Consider the following 17899-nt stretch of genomic DNA (forward strand, 5'->3'; position numbering starts at 1 on the left):
GTCAGGAGAGAGACAGGGGGCGTTGATTCTCCTTGATCTCTCAGCGGCTTTCGATACCATCGACCATGGTATCCTTCTGGGACGATTGTCTGAGCTGGGAGTGGGAGGTACTGCATTGCAGTGGTTTCTGTCCTACTTGCATAGTTGGCTCCAGAAGGTAGTGCTTGGGGAATATTCCTCGGCCCCATGGATTCTCCAGTATGGAGAGACAGGGGTCAGTTCTATCCCCCATGCTATTTAACATCTACATGAAACTGTTGAGCGCAGTCATCTGGAGAGGACCTTTTCAGTGGTGGCCCCCAAATTATGGAATGATCTCCCGCCGACGAGGCCTGCCCGGCGCCAACATTATTATCTTTTCGGCTAAGACCTTTCTCTTCTCCCAGGCATTCAGTAGTATATGATAAGTGTTTAATCTATCCTGGAATGCCTTATGGTTATGCTTGCTTGTTTTTGAGATCGTTGTTTGAAGTTGTTTTAGATACATGTTTCTTTTGTGTATATTGTCTGTTCATGTGGTTTTTAATCTCTGTATATTGTATTGTTAACGTTTTTAATCTTTGTAAAACGCCCAGAGAGCTCCCGCTATTGGGTGGTGTAGAAACAACAACAACAACAATGTAGCATTCTATAGTATATTTGTGCTGGTATGCAGTTGACATCAGCTCCTGTGTCTACTTTTAACTGAATAATTTTCTCATCTCTGCCTACTTTTACCTCCATGCTGGCTTTTTGTGTGTGTGTTCTTTGCCCTTGTTACCGACGCCAGAAACGGAGAACTTGTGCTCCATTATGCTTCTGGAGGGTCCTCTCTCTCCTCTCTCTCCTTCGTCTCAAACTTTTAATCCCAGCTGTGCATACTTGTGCAAAATGATTTCTTTTTGCAATTATGGCAAATGTTTCCCCAGGCTGGGCATGCCTCCAAGTTGCTGTGTTTCTTTCCACACCTTTTACAGTTTTTTGTCTACCCCTTGCCATTGATATTCAGTCCTTTATCATATCATCACTGTCATGAAAAGCACAGTCTTCAGCTAGTAGCCATAACGATGTGACCCACCCATCTGCTGTGCCTGTTGTACCTTGCCGCCTTTCATTAAGCAGTTTGCTTTGGAAGGAGACATTTTTTCTAGGTGTGCAATGGGTTTCAAACAATGCAAACAGTACTGTGGTTTTCTTTTTATCCTCTGCAGATACTTTTCCACTACCACCCCAGGCCCTGCAGGTATCTCTGCCTTTCTGCCCATTGCTGATCTGGAACAGTGCAGCTGTTTGTTCTTCAGACCGTTAGTCTGCTTCTGGGCCTGCAAAGTTTAGTTCCATCAGCTCCCTCCACTGGACCCAATTTTCAGCAATGCTCCCATTATCGAGGCCCATAGGAGGTACTTGCCTGGTGCTGGGGGCCATCTTTATTCTTAGTCATGGTATTTTCAGCTTTTAGCTCTCTTTTACTTCTGACATCATGTTCTATCTCTGGTCTCTCACAAACAGGCTGATACCATCTTGTCTTATTCAGCTGTCTGCTACTTTCTTTACAACAGTGTGAAGAGCTCTGTATTGCCTCCTCTGGTAGCCAGGCTATTTCTATATATTACAGCACCAATGAAAGCTTTTTTCCAAAGCGTAATTGCGGGGGGTGGGAGGGTTGCCACTCCATGTCCCACCAGTCCATATAATAAGTTTCTCCACATGAGTGACTGTCTGAGGACAGTAATCAGGACTCCTGTGGGGGGAAATATTCTGCTACTCATTTGCAAATCCTTCAATATAGATGTCATTTCAGACTTCAGTGGAAGGAGGGCAAAGATATTTTGGTGCAGGAGAGCAAGGTCTTAGTAAGAGTCAAAAGACCACTCTTGGATATTGTCACGTTTCCCGATCCCCCCAGTGCACACACTCAGGCAGTCTGACACTGGACACCCAAATCAGTGAGATTTCTTTATTGCAGGGAATCCCACGGCAAAAGCTTAATGGTTACGCTCTTCAGAAATCATATAGCTGATGGTCAGTAGCTATAGGCTCTATGTAATTCCAGAACAGGCCAAAGCTAAACACTACTACCGTGACTGAGATCCTCAACGTGGTTTCTCCATTGCCACCTCCACGGTTCTGAACACAAGGGAAGGGACTCTGGATTCCTGGGTACCTAATCCAGACAATGCTTTCACGAGGCTCCAACCCCAGACATGGAAAGGGAATGATTCCTGGAATGAACCCATCAGGCAATCAGGGGATAACTTCTTGAAAGGCCTAAAAATCCCACACCCATAGAGAGTCCAACTTTGAATCTTTTGTTGATAACTCCAGGCTACATGGTCAAGGCCCGTCAAGATCAAGGGAAGGGCTTACCTACACACGCAAGGAGTTCCAGGCCACCGGTTTCACACTGGCAACTCCATGTTGCATGAGTTCTGGCAGAGGGAAGTCCAAAAGTCGTAGATCAAACCCAGCCTGCCATACACTGAGCTGACTACAAACACAGACACACAATCCACAGCAACGAGAGTTCAAGTCTATGAAAGCCTCACAGTACTTTTCATGGCAAGTTCTTAACAATCCAAAGTACCAGTCCATGCGCAGAGTGCCTCCAAAAGCCCAAATGATGCTGGATCCAAACAGAGAAGGCTTCGAGCAATGAAGACGAGATGTTCCTAGCAAAGGCTCTTCGCCTTGGCATCAGCTTGAAAGGGAAGGCGTGAATGTAGGACACCCCCTCCAGATCCCTTGACAGACGAGGGCCTTTGGCCTTTCAGCAAGGCCCCTGCCTGAACAGGACGTCACTGCTCAGCCCTCCAGCTTCAACCTGGGCGACCCTTCTGCAAACCCCACCCCACCTGTGTCAGGTTCTCACGGACAGCTCCAGCCTCCCTGCCTGCCAAGGCCAGACCAGCAGCGGACAGGGAGTTGGGTGACTCCCCCTGGCTCTGCTCTGAGAACACTGGCAGAGAGAAGCTCACACAGACTCTGACACTCCAGAAACTGAATCAGCCCCAGCCCTTCCAGGCTACTTACAATCCAATCCTGGCTATAACCTACAAGGCCCACTGCAGCACTGCAGCTGGGCCCTGACAGATATAATCAAAATCTATCCCCTCTATGTATAACACCTGCTTTTATACATAACTATAACAGTGTTATCAGCACAGGTAAAATGTCACAGTTTATTTAGCTACGGGACTGATGCTATTGGTTTACCTATGTTGTAAAATCAGGGTGTTATTAACCTAAAATTCTAGAAACTGTAATCATACAAATAGTCTGATTGCTGTTAGAATGTTTTTGACCACTAGGTGTCAGTGCTGCCCTGAATGCACATCTGCCGGAACTACAGACAGGTTCGACCCGGAAGTCTGCGCACATTGTTAAAGTCCAGATTTACATGCCTGTAATATGATCTGGGGAATATAATGGGATGTTCTCCTGCCTAAAGTAGAATTTACCTCAGAGCAGTGTTTGTGGGTGCACAACTGTTTCTCTTGCTCTCAGAAGAACATTTTATTTTGCTAGCCCATGCCATCTTAGGGAACAGTTTATGTGAAGACAGGAAGAGAGGGTTTGCCATGGCTGGGCTGGGCTGACATGGAGCAGCGCATCTCATCTGCTTTCCATTCTGGCTAAAGGGAAGGGGGCAGTGCAGGTTGCTTCTGTCCCTGGTTTAGGATGTCGTCAGGGCTCGCAGGGGTGAGAAATGAGGGAGAAGTGGACGGTGCTATTCCTGCCACCTGTGGATGCAGAAGTGTCAGTCTCATTATGGGTTTATTGAGGGAACCGGAGATGTAACACCCACGAGCTCGTGGTAAACACGATTATTATCACACAAAGTGTACGTGCACATTTTGGCTTCTCTGAGGTAAATTCCTTCCTCGTCACTGGCCCTGTGGTAAGACCGGTATGAGACCATATTTTGTGAGGCATTGTTGGATATCAGGCCACACTGTCATTTTGGCCGAAAATATACCACTTTCCTTAAGTGGCCAAGCCATTGCACAACACTCTTCCCACACATTCGTGCGGGGTGTGGGGTGGTAAGAAATGCCTCATGGTTCCAGGATGTGTGTGTGTGTTGCATATACACATCAGTCGCCATCAGAGCTGCTTCAAGTGCTGCATTTGCCTACTTACGTTTCAAAAACACATGTGGGCAAGTGTTTGTGGAGCACAAAAGTGGCCACGTGCACCATGCACTGAGAAATTACTTGCCTTCCCTTTCTGCCATCCCAGGCACTGTTTCCATGGGCATGTGGGGTGGGGCTCGCTCCCTCACAACTTACCTTGCCTTTTTCTTTCCTTCCATGTTACAGAAGATACGTAGATGCCTGCCCCTGAAAATGGCAGCCCTGTGTTAAGTTCCCCTGCTCCTTCACATGTTTCTTTATCCCATGCCCTGTTGTCATTACATGGAGGCTGGGTTCAGAAGAGAAACTAACCCACCGTGGCTCGCTCCTGACCATGTGCCACAGTGGGTTAGCGTGGCATGTGGAGGGAGGTTTTCCCACCCACAATAGGGGCGCTCCCCACCCTAGGTACCCACCTTTGCAGAGTGGATAGAATCATAGAATAGTAGGGTTGGAAGGGGCCTATAAGACCATCAAGTCCAACCCCCTGCTCAATGCAGGAATCCAAGTCAGATTATCCCTGGCAGGTGGCTGTCCAGCCTCGTCTTGAACGCCTCCAGTGTGGGAGAGCCCACTGCCTCCTTAGGTAACTGGTTCCATTGTCGTACTGCTCTAACAGAGATCAGCCTCAGATGGCCTTCTCTCTGTCCCATCAGCCAGGACAGCTAGACTGCTGGGGACGAGGGAGAGGGCCTTTTCTGTGGTGGCCCCCACTCTGTGGAACTCCCTCCCTAGGGAACTCCACCATGCCCCCTCTTTGATGAGCTTCCGCCGTGCATTAAAAACGTGGTTGTTCAGGCAGGCATTTGGGGTGGGTTAGGGTATTTTTTAGGGTAAAAAATAGGGTATTTTTTAGGTTAGGGTATTCAGGCAGGCATTTGGGGTGGGTTAGGGCAGTGATCCTTCATGGATCACTGCCTTGTTGTGGCGAAGGGGCTTGCGTAACTCAGTGAAGCCATAAGCTATGCCGTGCAGGGCCACCCAAGATGGACAGGTCATGGCAGAGGGTTCTGACAAAATGTGGTCCACTGGAGAAGGAAATGGCAACCCACTCCAGTATTCTTGCCAAGAAAACCCCATGGAACGTATCACAAGGCTAAAAGATATGACGCCGGAAGATGAGCCCCTCAGGTCGGAAGGTGTCCAATATGCTACTGGGGAAGAGCAGAGGGTATTTCCAAGTAGCGCCAGAAAGAGTGAAGCGGCTGGGCCAAACCCGAAAGGACACTCAGCTGTGGATGTGTCTGGCGGTGAAAAGAAAATCCGATGCTGTAAAGAACAATATTGTTTAGGAACCTGGAATGTCAGATCAATGAATCAAGGTAAGCTGGAGGTGGTCAAACATGAGATGGCAAGATTGAACATCGACATCTTGGGAATCAGCGAACTAAAATGGACAGGCATGGGCGAATTTAATTCAGGTGACCATCATATCTACTATTGTGGGCAAGAATCCCTTAGAAGAAATGGAGTAGCACTCATAGTCAACAAAAGGGTGGGAAAAGCAGTACTGGGGTACAATCTTAAAAATGATAGAATGATCTCAGTACGAATCCAAGGCAAACCATTCAACATCACAGTAATTCAAGTCTATGCCCCAACCACTGAGGCCGAAGAAGCTGAGGTTGATCGGTTCTATGAAGACCTACAACACCTTCTAGAACTAACACCAAAAAAAGATGTCCTCTTCATCATAGGGGATTGGAATGCTAAAGTAGGAAGTCAAGAAATCACCGGGATAACAGGCAGGCATGGCCTTGGTGTACAAAATGAAGCAGGACAAAGGCTAATCGTGTTTTGCCAAGAGAACATGCTGATCATAGCAAACACTCTTTTCCAACAGCACAAGAGGCGACTCTACACATGGACGTCACCAGATGGTCAATATCGAAATCAGATTGATTATGTCCTTTGCAGCCAAAGATGGAGAAGCTCCATACAGTCAGTAAAAACAAGACCTGGAGCTGACTGTGGCTCAGATCATGAGCTGCTTCTTGCAAAATTTCGGCTTAAATTGAAGAACGTAGGGAAAACCACTAAACCGTTCAGGTATGACCTAAATCATATCCCTTCTGAATATACAGTGGAGGTGAGGAATAGATTTCAGGGATTAGACCTGATAGACAGAGTGCCTGAGGAACTATGGATGGAGGTCCGTAACATTGTTCAGGAGGCAGCAACAAAATCCGTCCCAAAGAAAAAGAAATGCAAGAAAGCCAAGTGGCTGTCTGATGAGGCTTTACAAGTAGCTCACAAAAGAAGGGAAGCGAAAAGCAAGGGAGAAAGGGGAAGATATACCCAACTGAATGCAGAGTTCCAGAGAATAGCAAGGAGAGACAAGAAGGCCTTCTTAAATGAACAATGCAAAGAAATCGAGGAAAACAACAGAATGGGAAAGACTAGAGATCTCTTCAAGAAAATTGGAGATCTCAAGGGAACGTTTTGTGCAAAGACGGGCATGATAAAGGACAAAGAAGGCAGGGACCTAACAGAAGCAGATGAGATTAAGAAGAGGTGGCAAGAATACACAGAAGAACTATACAGGAAAGATCTGAATGTCCCTGATAGCCATGATAGTGCGGTCACTGAACTTGAGCCGTACATCCTAGAGAGTGAAGTCAAGTGGGCCTTAAGAAGCATTAGTAACAACAAAGCTAGCGGAGATGACAGTATTCCAGCCGAGCTATTTAAAATCCTAAAAGATGATGCTGTTAAAGTGCTGCATTCAATATGCCAACAAATCTGGAACACTCAACAGTGGCCACAAGACTGGAAAAGGTCAGTTTACATTCCAATTCCAAAGAAGGGCAACGCCAAAGAGTGTTCAAACTACCGCACAATTGCGCTCATTTCACATGCCAGCAAGGTGATGCTCAAAATCCTACAAGCTAGGCTTCAGCAGTATGCGAACCGAGAACTACCAGAAATACAAGCTGGGTTTAGAAGAGGCAGAGGAACTAGAGATCAAATCGCCAACATTCGCTGCATCATGGAGAAAGCAAGAGAATTCCAGAAAAACGTCTATTTCTGCTTCATTGACTACGCTAAAGCCTTTGATTGTGTGGATCACAACAAACTGTGGCAAATTCTTAAAGTGATGGGAATACCAGACCACCTTACCCGTCTCCTGAGAAACCTGTACGAGGGTCAAGAAGCAACAGTAAGAACCAGACATGGAAAAACCGATTGGTTCAAAATTGGGAAAGGAGTACGACAAGGCTGCATATTGTCACCCTGCTTATTTAACTTATATGCAGAGTACATCATGAGAAATGCCGGGTTGGATGAATCACAGGTCGGAATTAAGATTGCCGGGAGAATTATCAACAACCTCCGATATGCAGACGATACCACCCTAATGGCAGAAAGCAAAGAGGATCTGAAGAGCCTCTTGTTGAGGGTGAAAGAGGAGAGTGCAAAAGCTGGTTTGAAACTCAACATTAAAAAAACTAAGATCATGGCATCTGGCCCCATCACTTCCTGGCATATAGAAGGGGAAGAAATGGAAGCAGTGACAGATTTTACTTTCTTGGGCTCCAAGATCACCGCAGACGGTGACTGTAGCCATGAAATTAAAAGACGCTTGCTCCTTGGGAGGAAAGCTATGGCAAACCTAGACAGCATAGTAAGAAGCAGAGACATCACCTTGCCGACAAAGGTCCGTCTAATCAAAGCTATGGTTTTCCCAGTAGTAATGTATTGTTGTGAGAGCTGGACTATAAGGAAGGCTGAGTGCCGAAGAATTGATGCTTTCGAACTGTGGTGCTGGAGAAGACTCTTACGAGTCCCCTGGACTGCAAGGAGGTCAAATCAGTCCATCCTAAAGGAAATCAACCCTGAGTGCTCATTGGAAGGACAGATAATGAAGCTGAAGCTCCAATATTTTGGCCACCTAATGCGAAGAGAAAACTCCCTGGAAAAGACCCTGATGCTGGGAAAGACTGAAGGCAAAAGGAGAAGGGGACGGCAGAGGATGAGATGGCTAGATAGCATCACGGATGCAATGAATATGAACTTGAGCACGCTCCGGGAGACAGCGCAGGACAGGAAGGCCTGGCATGCTATGGTCCATGGGGTCACGAAGAGTCGGACACGACTGAACGACTGAACAACAACAACAAGGGTATTTTAGAAAATGTTTTTGTTGTAGAATTTTATTGTTTTAAACAGTTTTATTATATGTTGTACATTGCCCAGAGTGGCTGGGTGACCGGCCAGATGGGCGATTAATAAATTTAATAACAACAACAACAACAACAACAGTCAGGAGGTTTTTCCTGATGTTCAGCCAGAATCTGGCTTCCTGCAACTAGGGTATCGGGCCCCAGGATGGCTTACCGTGTCATCTGCCAGGTTCCCAGTGGATAAATTCCCATGACCATAGAGATGGCCGCCTATGCCACGGCGGGAGGACAGCAGAGGGACCATGGGTAGGGGAGTGATAAGGGAACCCTGCTGCCTGGCGTGATTCCACGATCCTGTGGTGGAAGGGCTTGTCATGGTTTCCCTCCCCACAGGGTGGCTCTGCTCCCCCCCCCCCCCGTGATCATGTGAATACGCCTGGAGTCTTGTTCCACTCCACCAGCAACAGCCAATGATGTGTGGGCAAGGTGACATGTGTGGTAAGCTAACCAAGGCATAACACGGTGGGGGCTGAACATGGGGCCTTTTGTGTTTTAGTAAATGGTGTTAGTATTTGCTGTGCATTTGAGGTTGAGATAACCTGGGCGGGCGGGCACAAATCCACATGCTAAACAGCTTTCCCCAACCTGGTGTTGGATGAATGACCAGGCTGACTGGGGATGATGGGAGTTGTAGACCAACACATTTAGAGGTCACCAAGTTGGGGAAGGCTAGAGCTTGGCCGTCACCCAGTGAAACTGATAGGCGGTGGAATCAAGCCTGACTGACAGAAGGAAGTGCTTCCTCCATCACCATATAATTACTGTCACAAGATGTGGCCGTGGCTGCTGCCTTAGATGGTATTAAAGGAGAAATGGACAAATTAATGGAGGATGGCTCTGTCAGTGACTGTTTCCCATGACAGCCAAGTGGAACCTCCAAGTGCAGAGGCAGTGCAGAGGTCTTTATACCAGTGGCAGGAAGGCAAACAACACTGGGTGGTGTTGTTTTCATGTTCCACTTGTGCATTTCCCAGAACCATCTGGCCGGGCACAGTTGGAAGCAGGATGCTCATGGGATGGACCCTTGAAAATTCAGAGATGGCTCTAGAACATTAGAATTGGTGCAGGGAATGAATGAATGAATGAATGAGTGAGTGAGTGAGTGAAGGGTGCAGATTGGCTTCAAGCACGGACAGAATGGCTTTAAAACACAAGCAGGTTGTTGGGTGTTTTTCTTTTAACCCGGGGCTGTGTCAGCCTGAATTGGCTCCACCCTTCAAAGTCATGAAGCTCCAATGAGGAAGTGAAAGTGATCCAGAAGCAGTTCTTCTCTTTCATTTGAATTGTGTGAGTGTTTGGGTGTAAAGCTGAAGGGGAGAGAAGAGAATAAAACATTTACCTTTTAAAACGAGGAAGGTGACAGTGCCCGAGGCACCTTTGAGGGGTTGCTTGTGCAGCGTTGTCCAAAGGTAAGTGCCCAAAGTTTTTGATGTTCTGGACTTTGAATTGGGTGTTATGTTTGCTTAAGCCTGAACGCTGTCCTCTCAACAGGACCTTTTCTTAAAACTTGACTGGTGAAAGGTTACGTTTAGCTGAGCTGGGGATAGCAGCCAGACCTGCCTTTCTGGAATGCAGTTACTTCATAAGCAAAAAACACACACATGGAAGTTATCAACGTTATCAAACCTGTAGCCTGCCCCGAGCTGTGTGTTTTGTCAATTTACTCCTGGAGAACTTGCTGGATGTGTTCCACTGCTGCAGGATTCCACTTGACCAGACATGGCTAGAGTGTTAAAAAGACAGTCATGTACGGCTGGTTCCTTCCAACCTCACTGCTTAAAATTCTTAGCACCACCGCATGTACAGTATACAAGCCTGGAACTCTCCATAACAGTCCATGCATCTGATGAAATGGGCTATATAGTCCATGAGAGGTTGTGCCAGAACAAATGTGTTAGTCTTTAAAGCGCCAGAAGAATGTTGCCGTTTTTGCTGCGACACCTAACACGGCTACCCGCTGGAAACAGCTGTTTCTTAGGCTAGTTCTGTCTGTGCCAGCCTTCCCCAACCTCGCGTCTTCAAGCTGTGTTGGACCACAGCTCCCATCATCCCCAGCCAGCATTGCCATGTAGTCCAACACATCTGAAGGGACCAGGTTGAGGAAGGCTGGTCTATGGAGCTATGAGATTCTGCAATGAACCCTATTCTCTTACGAGGGATCTCCTGCAATCCTAACCCAAATGGACTCTCTCGTATCTCACCTAGAGACCAAACAATAAGTTTGTGTGATTCTTTCAGGCATAGCCATAAGTGGTTCGTACAGCGCATGTCTACTCAGAAGTAAGTTCCAGTTTTGATGGGACTTGCTCCAAGTAAGTGTGTATAGGATTGCAGCCGTAATGTTCTGCTGGAATTTGAAATCTGCACTGGTATACTTCAGTGTTTCTGATTCTTGAGGGACACTTTGAATTAAAATGAGAGATGAGATACACTTCCTCTTATCTGGAAGTGTGTGAGAGAGTAAGAGTTGCCCACCCACCCCTCTGTTTCTGCCTAGGCATTGGAACTTCGTTTTGGGGGAAGCCTGTCTTTAATGGCCTTTCATATGTTGGTAAAATGGCTGGTTTGTTTGAATTGCTGGTTTTAACAGAGACTGAATTCTGTATCATTTGTGCTGCTGTTTTCTGTTGTTCCTTACAGCTGGCTTACTGTGGTACTAGATTATGTGGTTTTTAAATTGTTCGTTTATGGTTTTATCTTTGAGCTGCCTTGAGCTCTTCTGAGGAAAGGTGGATATAAATGTTTTAAAAAAATAAATGATTAACTGCTCTGGAGTTATGTTCTCTTACATCTAGTCAGAGTTTCCAGTTCAAATGCCATCCCCAGAGGAGGGTACCTGCTGCAACTCAGCGCTGAGTTACTGATCTGAAGGAGAATTGAAAGAGGTCCAAAACAGCTTCTCTCCAGCCATTCTTCTCCTCATGGGAGTTACTTGTGGTCTCATCCTCAGATGCCACGGGGAGAAAAGCATCTGGAAAGAAGCAGTGCAGTTTGGGTGTGGGAGAAGTGGATGGGGAAGAGTTTAGCTTCCCCTTCCCCCTACAACCTGTTAATGCTGCACTTTAAATCCACTTCCCCTCCCCTGCTTTATAGGAAATGGCAACAACACAATCCTGATGCACCAATCTGCTGCCATCGTTTCTACATTGCTCCTTCAGCCCCTTTGAATGATCTCCAAAGCTCTTATCTGTCTCAAGCCCTTTGCTGTCCAAATGCCATCACTCTCTTTGGTTTTTGCTCTTCTGGCTGGTCTTTGTATAACTTCCAGTTTCGCCGCTTCTCCACCTTTCTTCTTTTGAACCCTGGTAGAAATATTTTAAAACTTTCTGGACAGTTTCATCCAAGATACACCAACTTCCTTGCTTGTGTGTGTTTTTAATTAAAAAAATCCCCTGCCAGAAAAATAGTCGGCAACCATAACTAGAAATAATGGCTGTGAGGTACGTCATACCTCAGAAACAAGAGATGGGATGTCACAGGACAACCTAGTACCAGGTTATGTCACCCATGGAAACTTGTAAGATAGTAGAAGATGCCCTTTGTACCATTAAGCTGACTGTGCAGCGGATACGCCATCTTGGAGCTGTGGCGCATATCTGACATATCTTAAAATAAAAAAACCCTGCTATTTACCCAAGGAGCTGGTTACTGATAGTTTCATTTTAGTTTCTATAAATTGAAAGAAACAGGAAGATTAGTGCTCAAATATAGAGAACCGGGAGTGGTTTTTCACACAAAGCAGGTATCCTTTCCCTACCAAAAAGGGAGGAATGTTAAGACTTCGTAAAAATTACATTTTCTTGACAAATCTGTTTTCCAAGAGATTTACAATGACACATAAATTCACAAACAACAGAGGAGATGAGAGATCACAGTAATTTTATCTGCATATTGGGGTGCTTAGACTTCTCCAAAACGCATGCACAAGAGACCTATGCGCAGTGGGTAATTCTGACAAAATACATTTTATTCATCAGTCCCCCGACATGAGAGGGAAAAGGCCAAGTCATGGCAGACCGACAACTCAAAACAGACAGGCTGGAAATAGGCATGTTCAGCACGGTGATTCATGCAGAGAGACTGTGAGGGGCCTTCTCTGAGGAGGACTGCTTTGGACTCCCAGGAGCCTATATAGTTACAAGTGGGGCTCCACAGTGAAATGTTGCAGTGTGTCCCTGGTGTGTGCGTGTTCCCTCACGAGGCTGGGAAGAACCCAAAAGCATTGAAGAGCAAACTTTGCTGTTACTTCGTGTGCAATTATTTTTAATTATAGATTTGAACATTTGCAACCATTCCATATGCAAGTCAAACTGAGTGCAAGACTTTTGCATACAATTGAAGGCTGGATCTGGCCTGGCAGGAGGTCTGAGGGGGCAATTCTAGCAGATCAGACTTTGCTGCAGCCTGAGAGAGGTATAGGGGGATTTTGGGCTAGAAATGCAAACCAGCCTCAGGCCTTCTTCTGAATATTAACAGTGAACTATTGCGGGGCGGCCATAAGCTACGCTCTCTCAGCACAGCTGGCCACCCTGCAGTAGGGGGATAACAGTGACCTATATTGCAAGGCTATTGTATACAACTCCCTCGGTGACATGATAAAACAAGGGGTAGCACCGGGTTGTTGTAAGCTACTCTCCGTTTGAGCCCAACCCGCAACATGCCATATAGGCCTAAATCTACCAGGTAGCACTGCAAGGTTATTGAAAACCACTCTGATGGCCTGGCCTACAGTCGTGAGTGTGAATTACACTGCAGGTCTGTCATAAGCCACATAAGCCCGGACGCAGCCACTTCAAGCCTGCAGTGTGGGGACAATGTGCTTTGGGATTTGCATTAGCAAGCCTATTTTTACAACCTTTCAGACTAAATAGGAACTGAGTAGAGCAGCGTATGTACATCAGTTAAACAAGATGGGCCCTGCCCTTAGGCTTACAATCTAAAAAAGACACGGCACGCAAGGATAAGAGAGCCAGTGTGGCCTAGTGGTTGGAGGGTTGGACTTGGGAGATCCGGGTTCTAGTCCCAATTTGGCCATGAAATTCACTGGGTGACTTTGGGCCAGGCACTGGCCCTCAGCTTAACCCACCTCACAGGGTTGTTGTGAGAATAAAATGGAGAGAGGAGGACCTCTGGGGCTGTGTTTCCACCAGGGATTTACTCCAACCTGGCTGTGTGGTGAGGTCTCTGGGTTTTCATGACATTGTGGCCATTCAGCACCAGCCCTGCATTTTAATGTGGAAAAAAACCTTATTCTGAGACGGGTTATAGTCTAAATTTTCCAGCTTACTTCGGCTCCATTACTGACCTGTTTCCACAACTGCACCGGGTTCGGTATCATAGTCCTGCCCATGGGACAGTGTAGCCCGGCCTTCGTTGGTGTGTGGCTCAGACCTCAGTGACCCAGCCCTTTCCCTCCCTGTTTTCTGGAAGTTTCATCGCCATTTTGGAAGCAGGTTGCCGAGGGACCAACTTTTAAAACATCATAGAAAATAAGCACCAGCACACAGCCCATGACCCCAGTCAAGGGGTGCTTTCTCCCATTGTGCTGAAAGAGGCTGCCCTCTCAATGACCACAGAAATAACAAAGAAGCCTCTCAATTGACATGGATTAAGCGCGACGTCAAGGCTCCGGTCCATTGCGTTAGGACGTCGCTCCTTCACAGCTTCCATATAGAGATCCTGTGAGTTAAAATGAGGGCTGGTTTCCGTCTCTTTCCCACAACAAACCCATCAGAAGTAACTCCCATTGCAGTCAATGAGGCTTGCCTTTGAATGCCCTGTATGCCCTGGCTGTGGGCTGCTAAGGTTTGGAGGTGCCGAGAAAGTGATGAGCCAGATCCAGGTTTACTTATAAGACTTTATTATTGAGTACTTACAGCACACAGGCATACCCAATGGTTGGATCAGACAGCTTCTCTGAACCAAGAGCTGTGGTGCAAGGTGGGTTTTATACCATACATGTTAACAGCGAGGCAGCGTGACAGCAGCAAGAGTTAATTAGAGTTCATCTGCAACTTTCCCAGCGTAGCCTAACAGTGCTTGGTTCCCAGCACAGACCTGTAGCATTAAGACAAACAGAGCTCCACTTCCCAGGCACCTCCGAGACTCTGCTAAGATAAATGGTACCAGAGCTCGTTAGCACGGAATGTGCTGAGGCGGCCATATCAACCTTTGACTCATTTTACAAGCCAAGGAGCCCACTTGCAAGGAAATTGCACTTAATACTGAACCACAGCAGAGAGCATTATGGATCTCTAAGCCTCTCTAAACCACTATTAACTTCCTTACAGGCCTGGGGCCTTACACGCCCGCATCAGAACTTACAGAGATTCCCCCGCAATTGAAATAGCACGCTTTAAAGCCCAATTCCTTAAGTGCGATTAAGTGACCAAGCGGGATTACAAGGCTCCGATGAATTGCCTTAGGAAGAAAGTACTTCTCAGCTTCATTATACATATCCTGTGTGTTACAATGGGGGCTGGCTCCTGTCTTTGTGTTTACTGCTGTCTTTCCCACAACAAACCCATTGCTGTCTCCTCAGAAGTAACTCCCATTGTGGTCAATGAGGTCTTCTGGGTTAGACCTCATTGGGGGCCGGTTTCCATCTTTGTGTTCTTCCCTTTCGCAGCGCAAGTATATGTGTCTACTCAGAAGTAACTCCCATTGTGCTCAATTAGGCTTGCTCTTGAAATACAGGTGCACCTGGACTTTCAGGGGAAAGAAGATTGCAGGGGAGAGGGGGGAAGCCTCTCTTCACAGCAAAGCTGACTCCTTTTTAAAAATCTGGTACTCCTCCATTAGCTTCTCCTTCTGTTGTCCTGGAAACACGGCCCAGGAGGCAGGAACACTGATGAGGTCGTCAGACCCAACCCAGGCTCCACCCAGCCATCAAGAAAATAATTCGATTAGAGCTCAGTGGAAACAGGCTACAGCGATGATAAGCCGGGACTTTAAGCACTGTGGAAACTGGAGAAGGAGCAGATGCGATTGGGGAAACATCACAACAAAGTTGCAAGCCAGCTGAAGCCGATAGCGTAGCAACATGCCCTAGTTCCATGCAAGAGGAAAAATAGCGTGATAGAAATGTAATAATAAATTAATCAACAAAAAAGGAAAAAGGGATGAGGGAAGAGGAAAAATGAAGTAATCTTTCAGCAAGACTGGTGGAATGGCCCCACTTCCCTTCATCTCCCTCTGTTATAGCCTGCTTTCATTGCTTTAAGAGGGGGAGAACCTCAGAGGTGTGTGTGTGTGTGAGTGAAGGGTATGGGGTCGTGATACCTTTATTCACTTTATGAGGTGGGTAGCTGAGGGTCTTCCTGCCTTTAAACTTTGAAACACTTTTTAAAGTCCAGTGCCTGCTGGCAGCCTTCCAACCAGCACTTCCTGGAAGATGATTCCTCAAAGTCCCAACCCCACCCTGCCCTTGGTATCTGCTGCGTGGGGGAAGTTCAATCCTTTGCTGTGCTGACGACATTGAGCTTCTGCAGAAGCCGGAAACTGAATCTGAAGCAGTAAAATCAGATACTGTGTGAAATATCCATATGTCACAGGGAGCTCTTCCTTTCTTTATCTAATTCTTCAAACTTTCATTGCAAGCAAACCCCCAGAAGTGGGAATGTAAGGAGCAGAGCGCTGCAGCCTATAGTAGAAATATCTCCACTGCATGTAACACTAAAGGGCTTACGTGGAATATCTAGAACGGGGAAACAGCAGATACACTAGAATAATAATGTTTTGCCAGTTTGTTTGCCCCAGTGAATCCTACAAAAGTTATCTGAAAATTCTAGGTTTTGGTAGTATAATCTACATAGTTAACAATGTACAGCCCATATATACCTACATACTAGCAATTCATCATGCTAGTGGTGCCTCTATATGGGGCTTTCAGTTTAGATGCTATGTGGATATAGAGCGGGAGGGGGAAGGAAAGGGGACAGCGTCTCCTGTAGTTTAAATGGTCGCTGGTCTGATAAGAGAGCAAGTTTTAGGCAGGGGCCAAATTCGCCCCTCCTGGGGTCCTAATCCAGCCCTCTGCAGTTCTCCAGCAAGCCACGTCCCCTTTCCACCAACTGATGGATGGTTTCCTGGCTTTTGTGCAGTTTTCCCTCCATTCTAAAAGGTTGAAATGCCTCCCCTGGCAGTGAGAACTTTAAGCTACAATGGGCTAGTATTTTTTTGTATTTTGGGCCCCACCTATTTTGCCTTCAGCCCCAGCCACCGCTGAAACACAGCCCCTGAGAGCTTCTCTGAAACTGGATTTGGCGCTCAGGCTGAAGGAGGCTCTCCGCCCCTGTCTTAGGGTGCCCTGGTCAATTGGTCAAGGTAGGCCTACTGAGCTCAGAGAGAAGGCAATTGATGCCACCAGGGCAGCTCGAAAAAGGTAATTAAAATATTGATTTATCCATTGCCTCCTATATACAATTCTCACTTCTGTCCCTCAGGATATTTAAAAATAGTTTCTCAGTGAGGACCTGGAAATGACCTCTCTAGACAATGTAATGGTTTTCTCCACCCTTTTAAAATCTGTATCTCTCTCCCTCCATCCTCTTTTGCTAGTTTCTTACAGAGGAGTAAATAGAAGATGAGAAACGGAGCAAACGACAATGGAGGAAGAGAGACAGAGAAATCACTTCCCCTCTCGTCCTTACCCGCTATGAGTTCCTTGCCTTCTTCAACTAGCCTCTCTTGCCAGCTGATCAGTGGTGTTTTGAACCCTTCCAGGCGTCCGTGGACATGCCCTCCTCTTCCCCAGCCAGCCACGTTTCCAACTGACACAGCGTTCTGTGGCTGCTGAGCATGGTCAATCCTCATCGGGATTGTGTGTGTGTGTGGGGGGGGGGGTTTTCTTCCCTGATGGGTTTTCTGTTATACTGCAAATCTTGGGGTTCCCCCAGGCCTGGTGATGCCTCCACTTTTTTGGCTACATAAGGATTGGCACTCCCTTCTGAACTTGGTAAATAGAGGGAATTTATTTATTTTATTGGGGCAAAATTGTGTGGCCTGGTCCATCATTTGGAACGTGCTGCTATTTTAGATAGGTTTAGCCTGCTGTATTAATTTGCCAGGTTGAGAAGATCTAGAGATGGTTCACACAGTGCTATTGCTCTACCTGGGAGGAGCCTAGAGTCAACCTCGGTCAGCCGGACCTGGTCTATGCATGTAACAGACTGAGGTGGGGTTGAGGTGTTAAGTGTTCTGAGATGGTAAAATGGACTGCACCATTTTACATTTTAGACTGCAGGTGGGCGAGGGGTCACATTTTTAATGATTCCTTGTGTAATAATCTTGTCACCAGAAGAAAATTAGAACAGCAGAGAGGAGATTGATTTGGAACCGTTCTTCTTGATACGTCCCTTTTTTACTTGCAGGGAGTTTTTTTTTTTAATAACACCAGGACGCATTAAGTGGTCCTTTCCATTCTACAAACTCATTTTGCTGCATGCGTGGTAGACCTGGGCTTGGATACCGATCATATTGGTATATGATGGGGGAATGTCATGTAAAGCAGGCTAGACCAGTATACTGCAGGAAAGAGTAGGTGGTGATGTGGCAGTTCCAGTTCATCTGACTTCTCTCCACAGTGTGAGTGTGTGACTGTGG

At 46.6% G+C, this 17899-nt stretch overlaps 1 protein-coding gene across 2 annotated transcripts in view; it reads left to right on the forward strand.

Moving 5' to 3' along the window:
* The first annotated feature begins 9530 nt into the window (after window positions 1-9530).
* BCL2L14 (BCL2 like 14) overlaps window positions 9531-17899 on the forward strand; it is a 30685-nt gene continuing 22316 nt past the window's right edge. The window contains exon 1 of one of the 2 annotated variants that reach the window (XM_084811338.1): window positions 9531-9705. The gene's annotated coding sequence lies outside the window, so the exon portion shown is untranslated. The remainder of the gene's footprint in view (window positions 9706-17899) is intronic. The other variant, XM_084811339.1, reaches the window with a different exon arrangement.

This window comes from Heloderma suspectum, chromosome 7 (assembly GCF_057233095.1).
Source record: "Heloderma suspectum isolate Gila_16-S chromosome 7, 16-S_ref, whole genome shotgun sequence".
NCBI classification, from domain to species: Eukaryota; Metazoa; Chordata; class Lepidosauria; order Squamata; family Helodermatidae; genus Heloderma; species Heloderma suspectum.